Below are 25,399 nucleotides of genomic sequence, written 5' to 3' on the forward strand. Positions count from 1 at the left end.
TCTCTGTCTGTTTCCTAGTGCCGGTTTGAAGTTCCTGCAGTTTTCACTGTAAAATCGAGTTGAAGCTTGTACCTCTCCATATATATGTATGGAATGGAGTTTGCAACTGAAAAGAAACTCTGTGTTCCCAACTAGCTAGGTGAAGGACGGCTTTCACACACACCTATCTCTCAGAACTGAGCATGTGGAGAGACGTTCGTTCATCTAGCACAAAGGGAACGGGTTGCAGGAGCAACTTTTACTCTGGTTTCTCTGTCTGTTTCCTAGTGCCGGTTAGAAGTTCCTGCAGTTTTCACTGTAAAATCGAGTTGAAGCTTGTACCTCTCCATATATATGTATGGAATGTAGTTTGCAACTGAAAAGAAACTCTGTGTTCCCAACTAGCTAGGTGAAGGACGGCTTTCACGCACACCTATCTCTCAGAACTGAGCATGTGGAGAGACGTTCGTTCATCTAGCACAAAGGGAACGGGTTGCAGTAGCAACTTTTACTCTGGTTTCTCTGTCTGTTTCCTAGTGCCGGTTTGAAGTTCCTGCAGTTTTCACTGTAAAATCGAGTTGAAGCTTCTACCTCTCCATATATATGTATCGAATGGAGTTTGCAACTGAAAAGAAACTCTGTGTTCCCAACTAGCTAGGTGAAGGACGGTTTTCACACACACGTATCTCTCAGAACTGAGCATGTGGAGAGACGTTCGTTCATCTAGCACAAAGGGAACGGGTTGCAGGAGCAACTTTTTCTCTGGTTTCTGTGTCTGTTTCCTAGTGTCGGTTTGAAGTTCCTGCAGTTTTCACTGTGAAATCGAGTTGAAGCTTCTACCTCTCCATATATATGTATGGAATGGAGTTTGCAACTGAAAAGAAACTCTGTGTTCCCAACTAGCTAGGTGAAGGACGGCTTTCACGCACACCTATCTCTCAGAACTGAGCATGTGGAGAGACGTTCGTTCATCTAGCACAAAGGGAACGGGTTGCAGGAGCAACTTTTTCTCTGGTTTCTCTGTCTGTTTCCTAGTGCCGGTTTGAAGTTCCTGCAGTTTTCACTGTAAAATCGAGTTGAAGCTTCTACCTCTCCATATATATGTATGGAATGGAGTTTGCAACTGAAAAGAAACTCTGTGTTCCCAACTAGCTAGGTGAAGGACGGCTTTCACGCACACCTATCTCTCAGAACTGAGCATGTGGAGAGACGTTCGTTCATCTAGCACAAAGGGAACGGGTTGCAGGAGCAACTTTTACTCTGGTTTCTCTGTCTGTTTCCTAGTGCCGGTTTGAAGTTCCTGCAGTTTTCACTGTAAAATCGAGTTGAAGCTTGTACCTCTCCATATATATGTATGGAATGGAGTTTGCAACTGAAAAGAAACTCTGTGTTCCCAACTAGCTAGGTGAAGGACGGCTTTCACGCACACCTATCTCTCAGAACTGAGCATGTGGAGAGACGTTCGTTCATCTAGCACAAAGGGAACGGGTTGCAGGAGCAACTTTTACTCTGGTTTCTCTGTCTGTTTCCTAGTGCCGGTTTGAAGTTCCTGCAGTTTTCACTGTAAAATCGAGTTGAAGCTTGTACCTCTCCATATATATGTATGGAATGGAGTTTGCAACTGAAAAGAAACTCTGTGTTCCCAACTAGCTAGGTGAAGGACGGCTTTCACGCACACCTATCTCTCAGAACTGAGCATGTGGAGAGACGTTCGTTCATCTAGCACAAAGGGAACGGGTTGCAGGAGCAACTTTTACTCTGGTTTCTCTGTCTGTTTCCTAGTGCCGGTTTGAATTTCTTGCAGTTTTCACTGTAAAATCGAGTTGAAGCTTCTACCTCTCCATATATATGTATGGAATGGAGTTTGCAACTGAAAAGAAACTCTGTGTTCCCAACTAGCTAGGTGAAGGACGGCTTTCAAACACACCTATCTCTCAGAACTGAGCATGTGGAGAGACGTTCGTTCATCTAGCACAAAGGGAACGGGTTGCAGGAGCAACTTTTTCTCTGGTTTCTCTGTCTGTTTCCTAGTGCCGGTTTGAAGTTCCTGCAGTTTTCACTGTAAAATCGAGTTGAAGCTTGTACATCTCCATATATATGTATGGAATGGAGTTTGCAACTGAAAAGAAACTCTGTGTTCCCAACTAGCTAGGTGAAGGACGGCTTACACACACAACTGTCTCTCAGAACTGAGCATGTGGAAAGACGTTCGTTCACCTAGCACAAAGGGAACGGGTTGCAGGAGCAACTTTTTCTCTGGTTTCTCTGTCTGTTTCCTAGTGCCGGTTTGAAGTTCCTGCAGTTTTCACTGTAAATTCGAGTTGAAGCTTGTTCCTCTCCTTATATATGTATGGAATGGAGTTTGCAACTGAAAAGAAACTCTGTGTTCCCAACTAGCTAGGTGAAGGACGGCTTTCACACACACCTATCTCTCAGAACTGAGCATGTGGAGAGACGTTCGTTCATCTAGCACAAAGGGAACGGGTTGCAGGAGCAACTTTTACTCTGGTTTCTCTGTCTGTTTCCTAGTGCCGGTTTGAAGTTCCTGCAGTTTTCACTGTAAAATCGAGTTGAAGCTCCTACCTCTCCATATATATTTATGGAATGGAGTTTGCAACTGAAAAGAAACTCTGTGTTCCCAACTAGCTAGGTGAAGGACGGCTTTCACACACACCTATCTCTCAGAACTGAGCATGTGGAGAGACGTTCGTTCATCTAGCACAAAGGGAACGGGTTGCAGGAGCAACTTTTACTCTGGTTTCTCTGTCTGTTTCCTAGTGCCGGTTTGAAGTTCCTGCAGTTTTCACTGCAAAATCGAGTTGAAGCTTCTACCTCTCCATATATATGTATGGAATGGAGTTTGCAACTGAAAAGAAACTCTGTGTTCCCAACTAGCTAGGTGAAGGGCGGCTTTCACGCACACCTATCTCCCAGAACTGAGCATGTGGAGAGACGTTCGTTCATCTAGCACAAAGGGAACGGGTTGCAGGAGCAACTTTTACTCTGGTTTCTCTGTCTGTTTCCTAGTGCCGGTTTGAAGTTCCTGCAGTTTTCACTGTAAAATCGAGTTGAAGCTTGTACCTCTCCATATATATGTATGGAATGGAGTTTGCAACTGAAAAGAAACTCTGTGTTCCCAACTAGCTAGGTGAAGGACGGCTTTCACACACACCTATCTCTCAGAACTGAGCATGTGGAGAGACGTTCGTTCATCTAGCACAAAGGGAACGGGTTGCAGGAGCAACTTTTACTCTGGTTTCTCTGTCTGTTTCCTAGTGCCGGTTTGAAGTTCCTGCAGTTTTCACTGTAAAATCGAGTTGAAGCTTGTACCTCTCCATATATATGTATGGATTGGAGTTTGCAACTGAAAAGAAACTCTGTGTTCCCAACTAGCTAGGTGATGGACGGCTTTCACGCACACCTATCTCTCAGAACTGAGCATGTGGAGAGACGTTCGTTCATCTAGCACAAAGGGAACGGGTTGCAGGAGCAACTTTTTCTCTGGTTTCTCTGTCTGTTTCCTAGTGCCGGTTTGAAGTTCCTGCAGTTTTCACTGTAAAATCGAGTTGAAGCTTCTACCTCTCCATATATATGTATGGAATGGAGTTTGCAACTGAAAAGGAACTCTGTGTTCCCAACTAGCTAGGTGAAGGACGGCTTTCACGCACACCTATCTCTCAGAACTGAGCATGTGGAGAGACGTTCGTTCATCTAGCACAAAGGGAACGGGTTGCAGGAGCAACTTTTACTCTGGTTTCTCTGTCTGTTTCCTAGTGCCGGTTTGAAGTTCCTGCAGTTTTCACTGTAAAATCGAGTTGAAGCTCCTACCTCTCCATATATATGTATGGAATGGAGTTTGCAACTGAAAAGAAACTCTGTGTTCCCAACTAGCTAGGTGAAGGACGGCTTTCACACACACCTATCTCTCAGAACTGAGCATGTGGAGAGACGTTCGTTCATCTAGCACAAAGGGAACGGGTTGCAGGAGCAACTTTTACTCTGGTTTCTCTGTCTGTTTCCTAGTGCCGGTTTTAATTTCTTGCAGTTTTCACTGTAAAATCGAGTTGAAGCTTCTACCTCTCCATATATATGTATGGAATGGAGTTTGCAACTGAAAAGAAACTCTGTGTTCCCAACTAGCTAGGTGAAGGGCGGCTTTCACACACACCTATCTCTCAGAACTGAGCATGTGGAGAGACGTTCGTTCATCTAGCACAAAGGGAACGGGTTGCAGGAGCAACTTTTTCTCTGGTTTCTCTGTCTGTTTCCTAGTGCCGGTTTGAAGTTCCTGCAGTTTTCACTGTAAAATCGAGTTGAAGCTTGTACCTCTCCATATATATGTATGGAATGGAGTTTGCAACTGAAAAGAAACTCTGTGTTCCCAACTAGCTAGGTGAAGGACGGCTTTCACACACACGTATCTCTCAGAACTGAGCATGTGGAGAGACGTTCGTTCATCTAGCACAAAGGGAACGGGTTGCAGGAGCAACTTTTACTCTGGTTTCTCTGTCTGTTTCCTAGTGCCGGTTTGAAGTTCCTGCAGTTTTCACTGTAAAGTCGAGTTGAAGCTTGTACCTCTCCATATATATGTATGGAATGGAGTTTGCAACTGAAAAGAAACTCTGTGTTCCCAACTAGCTAGGTGAAGGACGGCTTTCACACACACCTATCTCTCAGAACTGAGCATGTGGAGAGACGTTCGTTCATCTAGCACAAAGGGAACGGGATGCAGGAGCAACTTTTACTCTGGTTTCTCTGTCTGTTTCCTAGTGCCGGTTTGAAGTTCTGCAGTTTTCACTGTAAAATCGAGTTGAAGCTTGTACCTCTCCATATATATGTAGGGAATGGAGTTTGCAACTGAAAAGAAACTCTGTGTTCCCAACTAGCTAGGTGAAGGACGGCTTTCACACACACCTATCTCTCAGAACTGAGCATGTGGAGAGACTTTCGTTCATCTAGCACAAAGGGAACGGGTTGCAGGAGCAACTTTTACTCTGGTTTCTCTGTCTGTTTCCTAGTGCCGGTTTGAAGTTCCTGCAGTTTTCACTGTAAAATCGAGTTGAAGCTCCTACCTCTCCATATATATTTATGGAATGGAGTTTGCAACTGAAAAGAAACTCTGTGTTCCCAACTAGCTAGGTGAAGGACGGCTTTCACACACACCTATCTCTCAGAACTGAGCATGTGGAGAGACGTTCGTTCATCTAGCACAAAGGGAACGGGTTGCAGGAGCAACTTTTACTCTGGTTTCTCTGTCTGTTTCCTAGTGCCGGTTTGAAGTTCCTGCAGTTTTCACTGCAAAATCGAGTTGAAGCTTCTACCTCTCCATATATATGTATGGAATGGAGTTTGCAACTGAAAAGAAACTCTGTGTTCCCAACTAGCTAGGTGAAGGACGGCTTTCACGCACACCTATCTCTCAGAACTGAGCATGTGGAGAGACGTTCGTTCATCTAGCACAAAGGGAACGGGTTGCAGGAGCAACTTTTACTCTGGTTTCTCTGTCTGTTTCCTAGTGCCGGTTTGAAGTTCCTGCAGTTTTCACTGTAAAATCGAGTTGAAGCTTGTACCTCTCCATATATATGTATGGAATGGAGTTTGCAACTGAAAAGAAACTCTGTGTTCCCAACTAGCTAGGTGAAGGACGGCTTTCACACACACGTATCTCTCAGAACTGAGCATGTGGAGAGACGTTCGTTCATCTAGCACAAAGGGAACGGGTTGCAGGAGCAACTTTTACTCTGGTTTCTCTGTCTGTTTCCTAGTGCCGGTTTGAAGTTCCTGCAGTTTTCACTGTAAAGTCGAGTTGAAGCTTGTACCTCTCCATATATATGTATGGAATGGAGTTTGCAACTGAAAAGAAACTCTGTGTTCCCAACTAGCTAGGTGAAGGACGGCTTTCACACACACCTATCTCTCAGAACTGAGCATGTGGAGAGACGTTCGTTCATCTAGCACAAAGGGAACGGGATGCAGGAGCAACTTTTACTCTGGTTTCTCTGTCTGTTTCCTAGTGCCGGTTTGAAGTTCTGCAGTTTTCACTGTAAAATCGAGTTGAAGCTTGTACCTCTCCATATATATGTAGGGAATGGAGTTTGCAACTGAAAAGAAACTCTGTGTTCCCAACTAGCTAGGTGAAGGACGGCTTTCACACACACCTATCTCTCAGAACTGAGCATGTGGAGAGACTTTCGTTCATCTAGCACAAAGGGAACGGGTTGCAGGAGCAACTTTTACTCTGGTTTCTCTGTCTGTTTCCTAGTGCCGGTTTGAAGTTCCTGCAGTTTTCACTGTAAAATCGAGTTGAAGCTCCTACCTCTCCATATATATTTATGGAATGGAGTTTGCAACTGAAAAGAAACTCTGTGTTCCCAACTAGCTAGGTGAAGGACGGCTTTCACACACACCTATCTCTCAGAACTGAGCATGTGGAGAGACGTTCGTTCATCTAGCACAAAGGGAACGGGTTGCAGGAGCAACTTTTACTCTGGTTTCTCTGTCTGTTTCCTAGTGCCGGTTTGAAGTTCCTGCAGTTTTCACTGCAAAATCGAGTTGAAGCTTCTACCTCTCCATATATATGTATGGAATGGAGTTTGCAACTGAAAAGAAACTCTGTGTTCCCAACTAGCTAGGTGAAGGACGGCTTTCACGCACACCTATCTCTCAGAACTGAGCATGTGGAGAGACGTTCGTTCATCTAGCACAAAGGGAACGGGTTGCAGGAGCAACTTTTACTCTGGTTTCTCTGTCTGTTTCCTAGTGCCGGTTTGAAGTTCCTGCAGTTTTCACTGTAAAATCGAGTTGAAGCTTGTACCTCTCCATATATATGTATGGAATGGAGTTTGCAACTGAAAAGAAACTCTGTGTTCCCAACTAGCTAGGTGAAGGACGGCTTTCACACACACCTATCTCTCAGAACTGAGCATGTGGAGAGACGTTCGTTCATCTAGCACAAAGGGAACGGGTTGCAGGAGCAACTTTTACTCTGGTTTCTCTGTCTGTTTCCTAGTGCCGGTTTGAAGTTCCTGCAGTTTTCACTGTAAAATCGAGTTGAAGCTTGTACCTCTCCATATATATGTATGGATTGGAGTTTGCAACTGAAAAGAAACTCTGTGTTCCCAACTAGCTAGGTGATGGACGGCTTTCACGCACACCTATCTCTCAGAACTGAGCATGTGGAGAGACGTTCGTTCATCTAGCACAAAGAGAACGGGTTGCAGGAGCAACTTTTTCTCTGGTTTCTCTGTCTGTTTCCTAGTGCCGGTTTGAAGTTCCTGCAGTTTTCACTGTAAAATCGAGTTGAAGCTTCTACCTCTCCATATATATGTATGGAATGGAGTTTGCAACTGAAAAGGAACTCTGTGTTTCCAACTAGCTAGGTGAAGGACGGCTTTCACGCACACCTATCTCTCAGAACTGAGCATGTGGAGAGACGTTCGTTCATCTAGCACAAAGGGAACGGGTTGCAGGAGCAACTTTTACTCTGGTTTCTCTGTCTGTTTCCTAGTGCCGGTTTGAAGTTCCTGCAGTTTTCACTGTAAAATCGAGTTGAAGCTCCTACCTCTCCATATATATGTATGGAATGGAGTTTGCAACTGAAAAGAAACTCTGTGTTCCCAACTAGCTAGGTGAAGGACGGCTTTCACACACACATATCTCTCAGAACTGAGCATGTGGAGAGACGTTCGTTCATCTAGCACAAAGGGAACGGGTTGCAGGAGCAACTTTTACTCTGGTTTCTCTGTCTGTTTCCTAGTGCCGGTTTGAATTTCTTGCAGTTTTCACTGTAAAATCGAGTTGAAGCTTCTACCTCTCCATATATATGTATGGAATGGAGTTGGCAACTGAAAAGAAACTCTGTGTTCCCAACTAGCTAGGTGAAGGGCGGCTTTCACACACACCTATCTCTCAGAACTGAGCATGTGGAGAGACGTTCGTTCATCTAGCACAAAGGGAACGGGTTGCAGGAGCAACTTTTTCTCTGGTTTCTCTGTCTGTTTCCTAGTGCCGGTTTGAAGTTCCTGCAGTTTTCACTGTAAAATCGAGTTGAAGCTTGTACCTCTCCATATATATGTATGGAATGGAGTTTGCAACTGAAAAGAAACTCTGTGTTCCCAACTAGCTAGGTGAAGGACGGCTTTCACACACACCTATCTCTCAGAACTGAGCATGTGGAGAGACGTTCGTTCATCTAGCACAAAGGGAACGGGTTGCAGGAGCAACTTTTACTCTGGTTTCTCTGTCTGTTTCCTAGTGCCGGTTTGAAGTTCCTGCAGTTTTCACTGTAAAGTCGAGTTGAAGCTTGTACCTCTCCATATATATGTATGGAATGGAGTTTGCAACTGAAAAGAAACTCTGTGTTCCCAACTAGCTAGGTGAAGGACGGCTTTCACACACACATATCTCTCAGAACTGAGCATGTGGAGAGACGTTCGTTCATCTAGCACAAAGGGAACGGGATGCAGGAGCAACTTTTACTCTGGTTTCTCTGTCTGTTTCCTAGTGCCGGTTTGAAGTTCCTGCAGTTTTCACTGTAAAATCGAGTTGAAGCTTGTACCTCTCCATATATATGTAGGGAATGGAGTTTGCAACTGAAAAGAAACTCTGTGTTCCCAACTAGCTAGGTGAAGGACGGCTTTCACACACACCTATCTCTCAGAACTGAGCATGTGGAGAGACTTTCGTTCATCTAGCACAAAGGGAACGGGTTGCAGGAGCAACTTTTACTCTGGTTTCTCTGTCTGTTTCCTAGTGCCGGTTTGAAGTTCCTGCAGTTTTCACTGTAAAGTCGAGTTGAAACTTGTACCTCTCCATATATATGTATGGAATGGAGTTTGCAACTTAAAAGAAACTCTGTGTTCCCAACTAGCTAGGTGAAGGACGGCTTTCACACACACTTATCTCTCAGAACTGAGCATGTGGAGAGACGTTCGTTCATCTAGCACAAAGGGAACGGGTTGCAGGAGCAACTTTTACTCTGGTTTCTCTGTCTGTTTCCTAGTGCCGGTTTGAAGTTCCTGCAGTTTTCACTGTAAAATCGAGTTGAAGCTTGTACCTCTCCATATATATGTAGGGAATGGAGTTTGCAACTGAAAAGAAACTCTGTGTTCCCAACTAGCTAGGTGAAGGACGGCTTTCACACACACCTATCTCTCAGAACTGAGCATGTGGAGAGACGTTCGTTCATCTAGCACAAAGGGAACGGGTTGCAGGAGCAACTTTTACTCTGGTTTCTCTGTCTGTTTCCTAGTGCCGGTTTGAAGTTCCTGCAGTTTTCACTGTAAAATCGAGTTGAAGCTTGTACCTCTCCATATATATGTATGGAATGGAGTTTGCAACTGAAAAGAAACTCTGTGTTCCCAACTAGCTAGGTGAAGGACGGCTTTCACACACACTTATCTCTCAGAACTGAGCATGTGGAGAGACTTTCGTTCATCTAGCACAAAGGGAACGGGTTGCAGGAGCAACTTTTACTCTGGTTTCTCTGTCTGTTTCCTAGTGCCGGTTTGAAGTTCCTGCAGTTTTCACTGTAAAATCGAGTTGAAGCTTGTACCTCTCCATATATATGTATGGAATGGAGTTTGCAACTGAAAAGAAACTCTGTGTTCCCAACTAGCTAGGTGAAGGACGGCTTTCACACACACTTATCTCTCAGAACTGAGCATGTGGAGAGACGTTCGTTCATCTAGCACAAAGGGAACGGGTTGCAGGAACAACTTTTACTCTGGTTTCTCTGTCTGTTTCCTAGTGCCGGTTTGAAGTTCCTGCAGTTTTCACTGTAAAATCGAGTTGAAGCTTCTACCTCTCCATATATATGTATGGAATGCAGTTTGCAACTGAAAAGAAACTCTGTGTTCCCAACTAGCTAGGTGATGGACGGCTTTCACGCACACCTATCTCTCAGAACTCAGCATGTGGAGAGACGTTCGTTCATCTAGCACAAAGGGAACGGTTTGCAGGAGCAACTTTTTCTCTGGTTTCTCTGTCTGTTTCCTAGTGCCGGTTTGAAGTTCCTGCAGTTTTCACTGTAAAATCGAGTTGAAGCTTCTACCTCTCCATATATATGTATGGAATGGAGTTTGCAACTGAAAAGGAACTCTGTGTTCCCAACTAGCTAGGTGAAGGACGGCTTTCACGCACACCTATCTTTCAGAACTGAGCATGTGGAGAGACGTTCGTTCATCTAGCACAAAGGGAACGGGTTGCAGGAGCAACTTTTACTCTGGTTTCTCTGTCTGTTTCCTAGTGCCGGTTTGAAGTTCCTGCAGTTTTCACTGTAAAATCGAGTTGAAGCTCCTACCTCTCCATATATATGTATGGAATGGAGTTTGCAACTGAAAAGAAACTCTGTGTTCCCAACTAGCTAGGTGAAGGACGGCTTTCACACACACCTATCTCTCAGAACTGAGCATGTGGAGAGACGTTCGTTCATCTAGCACAAAGGGAACGGGTTGCAGGAGCAACTTTTACTCTGGTTTCTCTGTCTGTTTCCTAGTGCCGGTTTGAAGTTCCTGCAGTTTTCACTGTAAAATCGAGTTGAAGCTTCTACCTATCCATATATATGTATGGAATGGAGTTGGCAACTGAAAAGAAACTCTGTGTTCCCAACTAGCTAGGTGAAGGACGGCTTTCACACACACTTATCTCTCAGAACTGAGCATGTGGAGAGACGTTCGTTCATCTAGCACAAAGGGAACGGGTTGCAGGAGCAACTTTTACTCTGGTTTCTCTGTCTGTTTCCTAGTGCCGGTTTGAAGTTCCTGCAGTTTTCACTGTAAAATCGAGTTGAAGCTTGTACCTCTCCATATATATGTATGGAATGGAGTTTGCAACTGAAAAGAAACTCTGTGTTCCCAACTAGCTAGGTGAAGGACGGCTTTCACACACACCTATCTCTCAGAACTGAGCATGTGGAGAGACGTTCGTTCATCTAGCACAAAGGGAACGGGATGCAGGAGCAACTTTTACTCTGGTTTCTCTGTCTGTTTCCTAGTGCCGGTTTGAAGTTCCTGCAGTTTTCACTGTAAAATCGAGTTGAAGCTTGTACCTCTCCATATATATGTAGGGAATGGAGTTTGCAACTGAAAAGAAACTCTGTGTTCCCAACTAGCTAGGTGAAGGGCGGCTTTCACACACACCTATCTCTCAGAACTGAGCATGTGGAGAGACTTTCGTTCATCTAGCACAAAGGGAACGGGTTGCAAGAGCAACTTTTACTCTGGTTTCTCTGTCTGTTTCCTAGTGCCGGTTTGAAGTTCCTGCAGTTTTCACTGTAAAGTCGAGTTGAAACTTGTACCTCTCCATATATATGTATGGAATGGAGTTTGCAACTTAAAAGAAACTCTGTGTTCCCAACTAGCTAGGTGAAGGACGGCTTTCACACACACTTATCTCTCAGAACTGAGCATGTGGAGAGACGTTCGTTCATCTAGCACAAAGGGAACGGGTTGCAGGAGCAACTTTTACTCTGGTTTCTCTGTCTGTTTCCTAGTTCCGGTTTGAAGTTCCTGCAGTTTTCACTGTAAAATCGAGTTGAAGCTTGTACCTCTCCATATATATGTAGGGAATGGAGTTTGCAACTGAAAAGAAACTCTGTGTTCCCAACTAGCTAGGTGAAGGACGGCTTTCACACACACCTATCTCTCAGAACTGAGCATGTGGAGAGACGTTCGTTCATCTAGCACAAAGGGAACGGGTTGCAGGAGCAACTTTTACTCTGGTTTCTCTGTCTGTTTCCTAGTGCCGGTTTGAAGTTCCTGCAGTTTTCACTGTAAAATCGAGTTGAAGCTTGTACCTCTCCATATATATGTATGGAATGGAGTTTGCAACTGAAAAGAAACTCTGTGTTCCCAACTAGCTAGGTGAAGGACGGCTTTCACACACACTTATCTCTCAGAACTGAGCATGTGGAGAGACGTTCGTTCATCTAGCACAAAGGGAACGGGTTGCAGGAGCAACTTTTACTCTGGTTTCTCTGTCTGTTTCCTAGTGCCGGTTTGAAGTTCCTGCAGTTTTCACTGTAAAATCGAGTTGAAGCTTGTACCTCTCCATATATATGTATGGAATGGAGTTTGCAACTGAAAAGAAACTCTGTGTTCCCAACTAGCTAGGTGAAGGACGGCTTTCACACACACTTATCTCTCAGAACTGAGCATGTGGAGAGACGTTCGTTCATCTAGCACAAAGGGAACGGGTTGCAGGAGCAACTTTTACTCTGGTTTCTCTGTCTGTTTCCTAGTGCCGGTTTGAAGTTCCTGCAGTTTTCACTGTAAAATCGAGTTGAAGCTTCTACCTCTCCATATATATGTATGGAATGGAGTTTGCAACTGAAAAGAAACTCTGTGTTCCCAACTAGCTAGGTGAAGGACGGCTTTCACACACACCTATCTCTCAGAACTGAGCATGTGGAGAGACGTTCGTTCATCTAGCACAAAGGGAACGGGTTGCAGGAGCAACTTTTACTCTGGTTTCTCTGTCTGTTTCCTAGTGCCGGTTTGAAGTTCCTGCAGTTTTCACTGTAAAATCGAGTTGAAGCTTGTACCTCTCCATATATATGTATGGAATGGAGTTTGCAACTGAAAAGAAACTCTGTGTTCCCAACTAGCTAGGTGAAGGACGGCTTTCACACACACCTATCTCTCAGAACTGAGCATGTGGAGAGACGTTCGTTCATCTAGCACAAAGGGAACGGGTTGCAGGAGCAACTTTTACTCTGGTTTCTCTGTCTGTTTCCTAGTGCCGGTTTGAAGTTCCTGCAGTTTTCACTGTAAAGTCGAGTTGAAGCTTGTACCTCTCCATATATATGTATGGAATGGAGTTTGCAACTGAAAAGAAACTCTGTGTTCCCAACTAGCTAGGTGAAGGACGGCTTTCACACACACCTATCTCTCAGAACTGAGCATGTGGAGAGACGTTCGTTCATCTAGCACAAAGGGAACGGGTTGCAGGAGCAACTTTTACTCTGGTTTCTCTGTCTGTTTCCTAGTGCCGGTTTGAAGTTCCTGCAGTTTTCACTGTAAAGTCGAGTTGAAGCTTGTACCTCTCCATATATATGTATGGAATGGAGTTTGCAACTGAAAAGAAACTCTGTGTTCCCAACTAGCTAGGTGAAGGACGGCTTTCACACACACCTATCTCTCAGAAATGAGCATGTGGAGAGACGTTCGTTCATCTAGCACAAAGGGAACGGGATGCAGGAGCAACTTTTACTCTGGTTTCTCTGTCTGTTTCCTAGTGCCGGTTTGAAGTTCCTGCAGTTTTCACTGTAAAATCGAGTTGAAGCTTGTACCTCTCCATATATATGTAGGGAATGGAGTTTGCAACTGAAAAGAAACTCTGTGTTCCCAACTAGCTAGGTGAAGGACGGCTTTCACACACACCTATCTCTCAGAACTGAGCATGTGGAGAGACTTTCGTTCATCTAGCACAAAGGGAACGGGTTGCAAGAGCAACTTTTACTCTGGTTTCTCTGTCTGTTTCCTAGTGCCGGTTTGAAGTTCCTGCAGTTTTCACTGTAAAGTCGAGTTGAAACTTGTACCTCTCCATATATATGTATGGAATGGAGTTTGCAACTTAAAAGAAACTCTGTGTTCCCAACTAGCTAGGTGAAGGACGGCTTTCACACACACTTATCTCTCAGAACTGAGCATGTGGAGAGACGTTCGTTCATCTAGCACAAAGGGAACGGGTTGCAGGAGCAACTTTTACTCTGGTTTCTCTGTCTGTTTCCTAGTTCCGGTTTGAAGTTCCTGCAGTTTTCACTGTAAAATCGAGTTGAAGCTTGTACCTCTCCATATATATGTAGGGAATGGAGTTTGCAACTGAAAAGAAACTCTGTGTTCCCAACTAGCTAGGTGAAGGACGGCTTTCACACACACCTATCTCTCAGAACTGAGCATGTGGAGAGACGTTCGTTCATCTAGCACAAAGGGAACGGGTTGCAGGAGCAACTTTTACTCTGGTTTCTCTGTCTGTTTCCTAGTGCCGGTTTGAAGTTCCTGCAGTTTTCACTGTAAAATCGAGTTGAAGCTTGTACCTCTCCATATATATGTATGGAATGGAGTTTGCAACTGAAAAGAAACTCTGTGTTCCCAACTAGCTAGGTGAAGGACGGCTTTCACACACACTTATCTCTCAGAACTGAGCATGTGGAGAGACGTTCGTTCATCTAGCACAAAGGGAACGGGATGCAGGAGCAACTTTTACTCTGGTTTCTCTGTCTGTTTCCTAGTGCCGGTTTGAAGTTCCTGCAGTTTTCACTGTAAAATCGAGTTGAAGCTTGTACCTCTCCATATATATGTATGGAATGGAGTTTGCAACTGAAAAGAAACTCTGTGTTCCCAACTAGCTAGGTGAAGGACGGCTTTCACACACACTTATCTCTCAGAACTGAGCATGTGGAGAGACGTTCGTTCATCTAGCACAAAGGGAACGGGTTGCAGGAGCAACTTTTACTCTGGTTTCTCTGTCTGTTTCCTAGTGCCGGTTTGAAGTTCCTGCAGTTTTCACTGTAAAATCGAGTTGAAGCTTCTACCTCTCCATATATATGTATGGAATGGAGTTTGCAACTGAAAAGAAACTCTGTGTTCCCAACTAGCTAGGTGAAGGACGGCTTTCACACACACCTATCTCTCAGAACTGAGCATGTGGAGAGACGTTCGTTCATCTAGCACAAAGGGAACGGGTTGCAGGAGCAACTTTTACTCTGGTTTCTCTGTCTGTTTCCTAGTGCCGGTTTGAAGTTCCTGCAGTTTTCACTGTAAAATCGAGTTGAAGCTTGTACCTCTCCATATATATGTATGGAATGGAGTTTGCAACTGAAAAGAAACTCTGTGTTCCCAACTAGCTAGGTGAAGGACGGCTTTCACACACACCTATCTCTCAGAACTGAGCATGTGGAGAGACTTTCGTTCATCTAGCACAAAGGGAACGGGTTGCAGGAGCAACTTTTACTCTGGTTTCTCTGTCTGTTTATTAGTGCCGGTTTGAAGTTCCTGCAGTTTTCACTGTAAAGTCGAGTTGAAGCTTGTACCTCTCCATATATATGTATGGAATGGAGTTTGCAACTGAAAAGAAACTCTGTGTTCCCAACTAGCTAGGTGAAGGACGGCTTTCACACACACCTATCTCTCAGAACTGAGCATGTGGAGAGACGTTCGTTCATCTAGCACAAAGGGAACGGGTTGCAGGAGCAACTTTTACTCTGGTTTCTCTGTCTGTTTCCTAGTGCCGGTTTGAAGTTCCTGCAGTTTTCACTGTAAAATCGAGTTGAAGCTTTTACCTCTCCATATATATGTAGGGAATGGAGTTTGCAACTGAAAAGAAACTCTGTGTTCCCAACAAGCTAGGTGAAGGACGGCTTTCACACACACTTATCTCTCAGAACTGAGCATGTGGAGAGACGTTCGTTCATCTAGCACAAAGGGAACGGGTTGCAGGAGCAACTTTTACTCTGGTTTCTCTGTCTGTTTCCTAGTGCCGGTTTGAAGTTCCTGCAGTTTTCACTGTAAAATCGAGTTGAAGGTTGTACCTCTCCATATATATGTATGGAATGGAGTTTGCCACTGAAAAGAAACTCTGTGTTCCCAACTAGCTAGGTGAAGGACGGCTTTCACACACACTTATCTCTCAGAACTGAGCATGTGGAGAGACGTTCGTTCATCTAGCACAAAGGGAACGGGTTGCAGGTGCAACTTTTACTCTGGTTTCTCTGTCTGTTTCCTAGTGCCGGTTTGAAGTTCCTGCAGTTTTCACTGTAAAATCGAGTTGAAGCTTGTACCTCTCCATATATATGTATGGAATGGAGTTTGCAACTGAAAAGAAACTCTGTGTTCCCAACTAGCTAGGTGAAGGACGGCTTTCACACACACCTATCTCTCAGAACTGAGCATGTGGAGAGACGTTCGTTCATCTAGCACAAAGGGAACGGGTTGCAGGAGCAACTTTTACTCTGGTTTCTCTGTCTGTTTCCTAGTGCCGGTTTGAAGTTCCTGCAGTTTTCACTGTAAAGTCGAGTTGAAGCTTGTACCTCTCCATATATATGTAGGGAATGGAGTTTGCAACTGAAAAGAAACTCTGTGTTCCCAACTAGCTAGGTGAAGGACGGCTTTCACACACACCTATCTCTCAGAACTGAGCATGTGGAGAGACGTTCGTTCATCTAGCACAAAGGGAACGGGTTGCAGGAGCAACTTTTACTCTGGTTTCTCTGTCTGTTTCCTAGTGCCGGTTTGAAGTTCCTGCAGTTTTCACTGTAAAATCGAGTTGAAGCTTGTACCTCTCCATATATATGTAGGGAATGGAGTTTGCAACTGAAAAGAAACTCTGTGTTCCCAACTAGCTAGGTGAAGGACGGCTTTCACACACACCTATCTCTCAGAACTGAGCATGTGGAGAGACGTTCGTTCATCTAGCACAAAGGGAACGGGTTGCAGGAGCAACTTTTACTCTGGTTTCTCTGTCTGTTTCCTAGTGCCGGTTTGAAGTTCCTGCAGTTTTCACTGTAAAATCGAGTTGAAGCTTCTACCTCTCCATATATATGTATGGAATGGAGTTGGCAACTGAAAAGAAACTCTGTGTTCCCAACTAGCTAGGTGAAGGGCGGCTTTCACACACACCTATCTCTCAGAACTGAGCATGTGGAGAGACGTTCGTTCATCTAGCACAAAGGGAACGGGTTGCAGGAGCAACTTTTACTCTGGTTTCTCTGTCTGTTTCCTAGTGCCGGTTTGACGTTCCTGCAGTTTTCACTGTAAAATCGAGTTGAAGCTTGTACCTCTCCATATATATGTAGGGAATGGAGTTTGCAACTGAAAAGAAACTCTGTGTTCCCAACTAGCTAGGTGAAGGACGGCTTTCACACACACTTATCTCTCGGAACTGAGCATGTGGAGAGACGTTCGTTCATCTAGCACAAAGGGAACGGGTTGCAGGAGCAACTTTTACTCTGGTTTCTCTGTCTGTTTCCTAGTGCCGGTTTGAAGTTCCTGCAGTTTTCACTGTAAAATCGAGTTGAAGCTTGTACCTCTCCATATATATGTATGGAATGGAGTTTGCAACTGAAAAGAAACTCTGTGTTCCCAACTAGCTAGGTGAAGGACGGCTTTCACACACACTTATCTCTCAGAACTGAGCATGTGGAGAGACGTTCGTTCATCTAGCACAAAGGGAACGGGTTGCAGGAGCAACTTTTACTCTGGTTTCTCTGTCTGTTTCCTATTGCCGGTTTGACGTTCCTGCAGTTTTCACTGTAAAATCGAGTTGAAGCTTGTACCTCTCCATATATATGTATGGAATGGAGTTTGCAACTGAAAAGAAACTCTGTGTTCCCAACTAGCTAGGTGAAGGACGGCTTTCACACACACCTATCTCTCAGAACTGAGCATGTGGAGAGACGTTCGTTCATCTAGCACAAAGGGAACGGGTTGCAGGAGCAACTTTTTCTCTGGTTTCTCTGTCTGTTTCCTAGTGCCGGTTTGAAGTTCCTGCAGTTTTCACTGTAAAATCGAGTTGAAGCTTGTACCTCTCCATATATATGTATGGAATGGAGTTTGCAACTGAAAAGAAACTCTGTGTTCCCAACTAGCTAGGTGAAGGACGGCTTTCACACACACTTATCTCTCAGAACTGAGCATGTGGAGAGACGTTCGTTCATCTAGCACAAAGGGAACGGGTTGCAGGAGCAACTTTTACTCTGGTTTCTCTGTCTGTTCCCTAGTGCCGTTTTGAAGTTCCTGCAGTTTTCACTGTAAAATCGAGTTGAAGCTTGTACCTCTCCATATATATGTATGGAATGGAGTTTGCAACTGAAAAGAAACTCTGTGTTCCCAACTAGCTAGGTGAAGGACGGCTTTCACACACACCTATCTCTCAGAACTGAGCATGTGGAGAGACGTTCGTTCATCTAGCACAAAGGGAACGGGTTGCAGGAGCAACTTTTACTCTGGTTTCTCTGTCTGTTTCCTAGTGCCGGTTTGAAGTTCCTGCAGTTTTCACTGTAAAATCGAGTTGAAGCTTGTACCTCTCCATATATATGTAGGGAATGGAGTTTGCAACTGAAAAGAAACTCTGTGTTCCCAACTAGCTAGGTGAAGGACGGCTTTCACACACACCTATCTCTCAGAACTGAGCATGTGGAGAGACGTTCGTTCATCTAGCACAAAGGGAACGGGTTGCAGGAGCAACTTTTACTCTGGTTTCTCTGTCTGTTTCCTAGTGCCGGTTTGAAGTTCCTGCAGTTTTCACTGTAAAATCGAGTTGAAGCTTGTACCTCTCCATATATATGTAGGGAATGGAGTTTGCAACTGAAAAGAAACTCTGTGTTCCCAACTAGCTAGGTGAAGGACGGCTTTCACACACACTTATCTCTCAGAACTGAGCATGTGGAGAGACTTTCGTTCATCTAGCACAAAGGGAACGGGTTGCAGGAGCAACTTTTACTCTGGTTTCTCTGTCTGTTTCCTAGTGCCGGTTTGAAGTTCCTGCAGTTTTCACTGTAAAATCGAGTTGAAGCTTGTACCTCTCCATATATATGTATGGAATGGAGTTTGCCACTGAAAAGAAACTCTGTGTTCCCAACTAGCTAGGTGAAGGGCGGCTTTCACACACACTTATCTCTCGGAACTGAGCATGTGGAGAGACGTTCGTTCATCTAGCACAAAGGGAACGGGTTGCAGGAGCAACTTTTACTCTGGTTTCTCTGTCTGTTTCCTAGTGCCGGTGTGAAGTTCCTGCAGTTTTCACTGTAAAGTCGAGTTGAAGCTTGTACCTATCCATATATATGTAGGGAATGGAGTTTGCAACTGAAAAGAAACTCTGTGTTCCCAACTAGCTAGGTGAAGGACGGCTTTCACACACACCTATCTCTCAGAACTGAGCATGTGGAGAGACGTTCGTTCATCTAGCACAAAGGGAACGGGTTGCAGGAGCAACTTTTACTCTGGTTTCTCTGTCTGTTTCCTAGTGCCGGTTTGAAGTTCCTGCAGTTTTCACTGTAAAATCGAGTTGAAGTTTGTACCTCTCCATATATATGTAGGGAATGGAGTTTGCAACTGAAAAGAAACTCTGTGTTCCCAACTAGCTAGGTGAAGGACGGCTTTCACACACACCTATCTCTCAGAACTGAGCATGTGGAGAGACGTTCGTTCATCTAGCACAAAGGGAACGGGTTGCAGGTGCAACTTTTACTCTGGTTTCTCTGTCTGTTTCCTAGTGCCGGTTTGAAGTTCCTGCAGTTTTCACTGTAAAATCGAGTTGAAGCTTGTACCTCTCCATATATATGTAGGGAATGGAGTTTGCAACTGAAAAGAAACTCTGTGTTCCCAACTAGCTAGGTGAAGGACGGCTTTCACACACACCTATCTCTCAGAACTGAGCATGTGGAGAGACGTTCGTTCATCTAGCACAAAGGGAACGGGTTGCAGGAGCAACTTTTACTCTGGTTTCTCTGTCTGTTTCCTAGTGCCGGTTTGAAGTTCCTGCAGTTTTCACTGTAAAGTCGAGTTGAAGCTTGTACCTCTCCATATATATGTATGGAATGGAGTTTGCAACTGAAAAGAAACTCTGTGTTCCCAACTAGCTAGGTGAAGGACGGCTTTCACACACACCTATCTCTCAGAACTGAGCATGTGGAGAGACGTTCGTTCATCTAGCACAAAGGGAACGGGTTGCAGGAGCAACTTTTACTCTGGTTTCTCTGTCTGTTTCCTAGTGCCGGTTTGAAGTTCCTGCAGTTTTCACTGTAAAATCGAGTTGAAGCTTGTACCTCTCCATATATATGTATGGAATGGAGTTTGCAACTGAAAAGAAACTCTGTGTTCCCAACTAGCTAGGTGAAGGACGGCTTTCACACACACCTATCTCTCAGAACTGAGCATGTGGAGAGACGTTCGTTCATCTAGCACAAAGGGAACGGGTTGCAGGAGCAACTTTTACTCTGGTTTCTCTGTCTGTTTCCTAGTGCCGGTTTGAAGTTCCTGCAGTTTTCACTGTAAAGTCGAGTTGAAGCTTGTACCTCTCCATATATATGTATGGAATGGAGTTTGCAACTGAAAAGAAACTCTGTGTTCCCAACTAGCTACGTGAAGGACGGCTTTCACACACACCTATCTCTCAGAACTGAGCATGTGGAGAGACGTTCGTTCATCTAGCACAAAGGGAACGGGTTGCAGGAGCAACTTTTACTCTGGTTTCTCTGTCTGTTTCCTAGTGCCGGTTTGAAGTTCCTGCAGTTTTCACTGTAAAATCGAGTTGAAGCTTGTACCTCTCCATATATATGTATGGAATGGAGTTTGCAACTGAAAAGAAACTCTGTGTTCCCAACTAGCTAGGTGAAGGACGGCTTTCACACACACCTATCTCTCAGAACTGAGCATGTGGAGAGACGTTCGTTCATCTAGCACAAAGGGAACGGGTTGCAGGAGCAACTTTTACTCTGGTTTCTCTGTCTGTTTCCTAGTGCCGGTTTGAAGTTCCTGCAGTTTTCACTGTAAAGTCGAGTTGAAGCTTGTACCTCTCCATATATATGTAGGAATGGAGTTTGCAACTGAAAAGAAACTCTGTGTTCCCAACTAGCTAGGTGAAGGACGGCTTTCACACACACCTATCTCTCAGAACTGAGCATGTGGAGAGACGTTCGTTCATCTAGCACAAAGGGAACGGGTTGCAGGTGCAACTTTTACTCTGGTTTCTCTGTCTGTTTCCTAGTGCCGGTTTGAAGTTCCTGCAGTTTTCACTGTAAAATCGAGTTGAAGCTTGTACCTCTCCATATATATGTAGGGAATGGAGTTTGCAACTGAAAAGAAACTCTGTGTTCCCAACTAGCTAGGTGAAGGACGGCTTTCACACACACCTATCTCTCAGAACTGAGCATGTGGAGAGACGTTCGTTCATCTAGCACAAAGGGAACGGGTTGCAGGAGCAACTTTTACTCTGGTTTCTCTGTCTGTTTCCTAGTGCCGGTTTGAAGTTCCTGCAGTTTTCACTGTAAAATCGAGTTGAAGCTTGTACCTCTCCATATATATGTAGGGAATGGAGTTTGCAACTGAAAAGAAACTCTGTGTTCCCAACTAGCTAGGTGAAGGACGGCTTTCACACACACCTATCTCTCAGAACTGAGCATGTGGAGAGACGTTCGTTCATCTAGCACAAAGGGAACGGGTTGCAGGAGCAACTTTTACTCTGGTTTCTCTGTCTGTTTCCTAGTGCCGGTTTGAATTTCCTGCAGTTTTCACTGTAAAGTCGAGTTGAAGCTTGTACCTCTCCATATATATGTATGGAATGGAGTTTGCAACTGAAAAGAAACTCTGTGTTCCCAACTAGCTAGGTGAAGGACGGCTTTCACACACACCTATCTCTCAGAACTGAGCATGTGGAGAGACGTTCGTTCATCTAGCACAAAGGGAACGGGTTGCAGGAGCAACTTTTACTCTGGTTTCTCTGTCTGTTTCCTAGTGCCGGTTTGAAGTTCCTGCAGTTTTCACTGTAAAATCGAGTTGAAGCTTGTACCTCTCCATATATATGTATGGAATGGAGTTTGCAACTGAAAAGAAACTCTGTGTTCCCAACTAGCTAGGTGAAGGACGGCTTTCACACACACCTATCTCTCAGAACTGAGCATGTGGAGAGACGTTCGTTCATCTAGCACAAAGGGAACGGGTTGCAGGAGCAACTTTTACTCTGGTTTCTCTGTCTGTTTCCTAGTGCCGGTTTGAAGTTCCTGCAGTTTTCACTGTAAAGTCGAGTTGAAGCTTGTACCTCTCCATATATATGTAGGGAATGGAGTTTGCAACTGAAAAGAAACTCTGTGTTCCCAACTAGCTAGGTGAAGGACGGCTTTCACACACACCTATCTCTCAGAACTGAGCATGTGGAGAGACGTTCGTTCATCTAGCACAAAGGGAACGGGTTGCAGGAGCAACTTTTACTCTGGTTTCTCTGTCTGTTTCCTAGTGCCGGTTTGAAGTTCCTGCAGTTTTCACTGTAAAATCGAGTTGAAGCTTGTACCTCTCCATATATATGTATGGAATGGAGTTTGCCACTGAAAAGAAACTCTGTGTTCCCAACTAGCTAGGTGAAGGGCGGCTTTCACACACACTTATCTCTCAGAACTGAGCATGTGGAGAGACGTTCGTTCATCTAGCACAAAGGGAACGGGTTGCAGGAGCAACTTTTACTCTGGTTTCTCTGTCTGTTTCCTAGTGCCGGTTTGACGTTCCTGCAGTTTTCACTGTAAAATCGAATTGAAGCTTGTACCTCTCCATATATATGTATGGAATGGAGTTTGCAACTGAAAAGAAACTCTGTGTTCCCAACTAGCTAGGTGAAGGACGGCTTTCACACACACTTATCTCTCGGAACTGAGCATGTGGAGAGACGTTCGTTCATCTAGCACAAAGGGAACGGGTTGCAGGAGCAACTTTTACTCTGGTTTCTCTGTCTATTTCCTAGTGCCGGTTTGAAGTTCCTGCAGTTTTCACTGTAAAATCGAGTTGAAGCTTGTACCTCTCCATATATATGTATGGAATGGAGTTTGCAACTGAAAAGAAACTCTGTGTTCCCAACTAGCTAGGTGAAGGACGGCTTTCACACACACTTATCTCTCAGAACTGAGCATGTGGAGAGACGTTCGTTCATCTAGCACAAAGGGAACGGGTTGCAGGAGCAACTTTTACTCTGGTTTCTCTCTCTGTTTCCTATTGCCGGTTTGACGTTCCTGCAGTTTTCACTGTAAAATCGAGTTGAAGCTTGTACCTCTCCATATATATGTATGGAATGGAGTTTGCAACTGAAAAGAAACTCTGTGTTCCCAACTAGCTAGGTGAAGGACGGCTTTCACACACACCTATCTCTCAGAACTGAGCATGTGGGGAGACGTTCGTTCATCTAGCACAAAGGGAACGGGTTGCAGGAGCAACTTTTTCTCTGGTTTCTCTGTCTGTTTCCTAGTGCCGGTTTGAAGTTCCTGCAGTTTTCACTGTAAAATCGAGTTGAAGCTCGTACCTCTCCATATATATGTATGGAATGGAGTTTGCAACTGAAAAGAATCTCTGTGTTCCCAACTAGCTAGGTGAAGGACGGCTTTCACACACACTTATCTCTCAGAACTGAGCATGTGGAGAGACGTTCGTTCATCTAGCACAAAGGGAACGGGTTGCAGGAGCAACTTTTACTCTGGTTTCTCTGTCTGTTCCCTAGTGCCGGTTTGAAGTTCCTGCAGTTTTCACTGTAAAATCGAGTTGAAGCTTGTACCTCTCCATATATATGTATGGAATGGAGTTTGCAACTGAAAAGAAACTCTGTGTTCCCAACTAGCTAGGTGAAGGACGGCTTTCACACACACCTATCTCTCAGAACTGAGCATGTGGAGAGACGTTCGTTCATCTAGCACAAAGGGAACGGGTTGCAGGAGCAACTTTTACTCTGTTTTCTCTGTCTGTTTCCTAGTGCCGGTTTGAAGTTCCTGCAGTTTTCACTGTAAAATCGAGTTGAAGCTTGTACCTCTCCATATATATGTATGGAATGGAGTTTGCAACTGAAAAGAAACTCTGTGTTCCCAACTAGCTAGGTGAAGGACGGCTTTCACGCACACCTATCTCTCAGAACTGAGCATGTGGAGAGACGTTCGTTCATCTAGCACAAAGGGAACGGGTTGCAGGAGCAACTTTTTCTCTGGATTCTCTGTCTGTTTCCTAGTGCCGGTTTGAAGTTCCTGCAGTTTTCACTGTAAAATCGAGTTGAAGCTTCTACCTCTCCATATATATGTATGGAATGGAGTTTGCAACTGAAAAGAAACTCTGTGTTCCCAACTAGCTAGGTGAAGGACGGCTTTCACACACACCTATCTCTCAGAACTGAGCATGTGGAGAGACGTTCGTTCATCTAGCACAAAGGGAACGGGTTGCAGGAGCAACTTTTTCTCTGGATTCTCTGTCTGTTTCCTAGTGCCGGTTTGAAGTTCCTGCAGTTTTCACTGTAAAATCGAGTTGAAGCTTGTACCTCTCCATATATATGTATGGAATGGAGTTTGCAACTGAAAAGAAACTCTGTGTTCCCAACTAGCTAGGTGAAGGACGGCTTACACACACACCTGTCTCTCAGAACTGAGCATGTGGAGAGACGTTCGTTCATCTAGCACAAAGGGAACGGGTTGCAGGAGCAACTTTTACTCTGGATTCTCTGTCTGTTTCCTAGTGCCGGTTTGAAGTTCCTGCAGTTTTCACTGTAAAATCGAGTTGAAGCTTGTACCTCTCCATATATATGTATGGAATGGAGTTTGCTACTGAAAAGAAACTCTGTGTTCCCAACTAGCTAGGTGAAGGACGGCTTTCACGCACACCTATCTCTCAGAACTGAGCATGTGGAGAGACGTTCGTTCATCTAGCACAAAGGGAACGGGTTGCAGGAGCAACTTTTACTCTGGTTTCTCTGTCTGTTTCCTAGTGCCGGTTTGAAGTTCCTGCAGTTTTCACTGTAAAATCGAGTTGAAGCTTCTACCTCTCCATATATATGTATGGAATGGAGTTTGCAACTGAAAAGAAACTCTGTGTTCCCAACTAGCTAGGTGAAGGACGGCTTTCACACACACGTATCTCTCAGAACTGAGCATGTGGAGAGACGTTCGTTCATCTAGCACAAAGGGAACGGGTTGCAGGAGCAACTTTTTCTCTGGTTTCTCTCTCTGTTTCCTAGTGCCGGTTTGAAGTTCCTGCAGTTTTCACTGTAAAATCGAGTTGAAGCTTGTACCTCTCCATATATATGTATGGAATGGAGTTTGCAACTGAAAAGAAACTCTGTGTTCCCAACTAGCTAGGTGAAGGACGGCTTTCACACACACCTATCTCTCCGAACTGAGCATGTGGAGAGACGTTCGTTCATCTAGCACAAAGGGAACGGGTTGCAGGAGCAACTTTTTCTCTGGATTCTCTGTCTGTTTCCTAGTGCCGGTTTGAAGTTCCTGCAGTTTTCACTGTAAAATCGAGTTGAAGCTTGTACCTCTCCATATATATGTATGGAATGGAGTTTGCAACTGAAAAGAAACTCTGTGTTCCCAACTAGCTAGGTGAAGGACGGCTTACACACACACCTGTCTCTCAGAACTGAGCATGTGGAGAGACGTTCGTTCATCTAGCACAAAGGGAACGGGTTGCAGGAGCAACTTTTACTCTGGTTTCTCTGTCTGTTTCCTAGTGCCGGTTTGAAGTTCCTGCAGTTTTCACTGTAAAATCGAGTTGAAGCTTCTACCACTCCATATATATGTATGGAATGGAGTTTGCAACTGAAAAGAAACTCTGTGTTCCCAACTAGCTAGGTGAAGGACGGCTTTCACACACACCTATCTCTCAGAACTGAGCATGTGGAGAGACGTTCGTTCATCTAGCACAAAGGGAACGGGTTGCAGGAGCAACTTTTTCTCTGGATTCTC

Source organism: Camelus bactrianus, chromosome 25, assembly GCF_048773025.1.
Source record: "Camelus bactrianus isolate YW-2024 breed Bactrian camel chromosome 25, ASM4877302v1, whole genome shotgun sequence".
Taxonomy (NCBI): Eukaryota; Metazoa; Chordata; class Mammalia; order Artiodactyla; family Camelidae; genus Camelus; species Camelus bactrianus.